Genomic DNA, 3,823 nt, shown 5'->3' with positions numbered 1-3,823 from the left:
AAGTCAAAAGAAGTCAAGACAAGTCCTCTTGTCGAAACGTTGCTACCAACGACTTTACTTATTCGACCAAAGGTCGACTGATTATTCATCTTCCTGTGAATTTTTCACATTCTGCTGGCAAAAATGTGTCCGTAAAACAAACCAATTTACGTTATCATTTAGTATGAGCCTATTCGTTCCTATACCCCGTGCCACAGCCTTCTATATACAAATTAAGACAGTGATTATCTGCAATGCACCACGAAACACAGCCTAACGTTGCGCTCTTTGGTCCATTCCACATACAAGATAGATTGGGGGCGCGAAGGCACTGGAATCAGGCCATAGGTTTGAGTCTGAATTGACTCGAGCAAATCTGTGCAGAGCGTGATGTGACCTCTATATAATCAATCAAGATGAACAAGAGCACGACGCACGCCTTCCCTGATCATGCCTTAGTAGATAAATCATGTTCAGTTGTTAATCAAATAATTATTTTAGTAAATCTTAAGGATGCTCATCCACGCTTTGTCGCATCCATCAGGTTTTATCTGTTTCCAAGAGTGATTTCTAAAAAGCCCAAAGAAGGAGGGCCAGTTAAGGCAACCAGCTGTAACGTTAGAGGACTGAGGGCCAAAATATACACGTGCAAATTTGTAAAGCCGGTTGAGCTACCTTTACGTATATTAGTGGGCATGTATATGCTCGCTTTTAAAGTGTCTGTTCTTGGTGAGCCTCTATGCAAGGAGAAGTCGAAATGAGAATAAGGGAGTGCCTTTAGTACTGAAAGCTTGGAGCTATATCTTGATCGTTATCTATGGGAAGTGGAGTCATATTGAATGATTAGTTGCTGAGCGCGAAATGCATCAGTATGATTTTTGCACAGGGGAGCGCCGAAGCGCTGCACAAAAGGGAGGCGTGGACAGCAAGGACGCCCTATCCTGCGTCCTTTCAACCCACGTCTCCCTTTTCCGCACCGCTTAATTCTGCGCTCCTATTTGCAAAAAGCATGTCAAACCGACTAGCCCAACAGCTTACTATTCTAAAGCATAAGTACACTTGCTTTGCGTTATGCACGGAGCAAATTTTTTATCTCTCGTTCATAAAAAAAATATATTTGACACAATTTCTTAGTGACAGTCTGAGAAAACTAAGCTCATTCAGAAATCATCGTCTGTAGATATCAGTGCTGCCTGGTCAACAAGCTTCTCGACAGATATCAATACCCGCAGAACTACCCGATCGCTGTCCCCGTGGCATTTTTCGTGATTGCAACGATCAGACAGTGGGCGTGCGCGAACTGATCTCGTACAAACACACAGCATCGGTTCCGAAATAATCTTAAATTACAGCGAACATTCCTTTAACATTGTAGTCTCTATGCTCCAGCTAAGTGCCGAAAATGCGAATAAAATTCTATAGAATAGTTGAGATCATAATGCACTTTCAAAGAGGTGATCGGGCATTTTGCAATGCTGAAAACGGCCGTAACGTCTTCGGGCAACGAAATCTTAAATTTGATTGTCCCATTACTACATCGAACCACTTTTAAATAAGTGCTGCTGTAAGAAAAGCAACTCGAAAGGCACATTTTAATTAGCTATATCACCTTGCCCATTTCCTTTCGAACATTTCCACATGCATTCTCTTAAAGAACCTGTAGTTTCGCAAATTTTAAAACGACATTTAAAGAATCCCGTCGCACCCAGTGAGTCAGGCAGTGCAAACACTACACTACCAAATCTGACAATGTCAAAGCCATGGCTACCTACCACGTGACCGTCCCCTCGGTTCTACGGCATGGGGGCTACTTTCACCATTGTTCGGCGGCTTCCACAACGCAATGGCTGCTCGCTCGCGTGTTGCCCGAGGTTTCCGACCACCTTCGTCCCAACGATGCGAGAGGATGCGAAAGTAGAAAGGAAAGAACAGTGAAATGTACTTGACGGGTCTTGCAGAGTCATTTAATAAACAGGTTTATTATGTCAATGTTCAACCAGTTCCATGCAATAATTACCAGAGGGAACTGTGGCTCCAGTGTCTACGGGAACTGCAAGCGGGTAGGTTCAGCCAGTCTAGGACTGATGGTATGGTACGGGACTGATACGTGGGTTTGCGTAAATGTCGTCCTTCTGGATTCAAATGGCCTCGTGACATTTTCAACAAGGCACTGCATTACAAATACCGAACTAGTTGTATTAAAACTGCGGGACTGCAGTATTTGAACACAGAACCTCTAGCACATATGCGGGATATTGAAACCCTCATGCCACGCACGCATGCATCGATAAACGACGTAGAACACTTCTGAACTTCGCGCGGGCAAGCCAGCGCTTTGAAACATTGGCCACGTCGACGGGCTGAACCACTGCAAGTACTAGCATAATATGCGTGTTCGCAGACAGAGTGTTCTGTATTTAGAAATACATATGTTGCTTCGAAATTGAGGACAATAACGTGACTTCATGCGCAAAAAAACAAAGCCTCGAGAACATCTGAATCCACAAGCACGAAGATCCGTTCAAATCCATGTACTACCCATCCCAATGGTGGCTGAAGGATCGCCAGCGACAGAGTTCCCTCTAGAAATTATTCTAAGAAACACAATGGTTCAGCTAAACGGCAATTTCCTAACAAGCAAACTGTTTCAACGCTGAAATAAGCTATAACATCCGCATTCAATATTCCCTGGAAAACACGCCGTACATTCCGTGTTTCTTTTATTATTTCTTACACCTATACAAATAGATGAGAACCAAAGATGTTACAATTCCCACGCACTATAGAATGCTTCCGCTTAAGTGCACCACAATATTTTCCTGTTAGTGATTAAAATTAACTTAAAAGTAAATAATATGTATGGGAGGCCACAACACGGCTGAAAGTCAGGGGAACCAACTTTAGGCAAATATATGTATGTGCTGCATGCGAGATAGGGGAGGGGAGATTGTTTCACATAGCAGTGAAAGGCCTGATGACCGCAGCTTAACTGTGTAGTGCATGGTTGATGCCTGAAAATTGTCCAGCAGTGTGGGCAAGGCGAAGAAGATACCTACCACGTGACCGTCCCCTCGGTTCTACGGCATGGGCGCCACTTTCACCATTGTTCGGCGGCTTCCACAACGCAACGGCTGCTCGCTCGCGTGTTGCCCGAGGTTTCCGACCACCTTCGTCCCAACGATACGAGAGGATGCGAAAGTAGAGAGGGAAAAACAGTGAAATGCACTTGACGGGTCTTGTAGAGTCATTCGTAATAAACAGGTTTATTATGTCATGGTTTATTAAACAGGTTTATCATGAAGACAGAAATTGCCCTCCGGCCCCTGAGCATTGTGATGGCGCGCTTCTTTCTCTTCTATTCTCGACAAATAGCAAGAAAAAACAGTGCACGGAGCTGATACCTGTGCTTGCATAAGCTGCTTTGCGAACGCTCTTCGAGATCAGTACCAACGCATAAAGCGACGAATTTCGCTGTGCCTACAATGTTGCCGGAGCAAATCCTGCTACCTCACGTATACTAGGCACGCCGTTAAACCTGACCAATCAGTTCGCCAGACTACAGTGTGCCTTATCTGCATGCCCACTGTTTTCAAAGAGCTCAAAGAGTTCAAAGAGCACTGCGTGTCGGTCGTTCCTTCATGCGTCCGTGTCCCTATTGCCTGCTACCCTTCATTGCAATTCAATATGGCTGGCCAATGGTACCACTATGGCCACCCTAGTAAACCCAATAACCCGCCACAGCCGCATGGACAACTATTTTCTGCTACCGCTGACGTCAGGCGAAGCCAACATCTGCAGCAAAGTGTCGTTAATTTCAAAGGCAACCCCGCACAACTTACGGCTC

Source organism: Dermacentor andersoni, chromosome 6, assembly GCF_023375885.2.
Source record: "Dermacentor andersoni chromosome 6, qqDerAnde1_hic_scaffold, whole genome shotgun sequence".
NCBI lineage: Eukaryota > Metazoa > Arthropoda > Arachnida > Ixodida > Ixodidae > Dermacentor > Dermacentor andersoni.
This window is presented reverse-complemented; position numbering follows the sequence as displayed.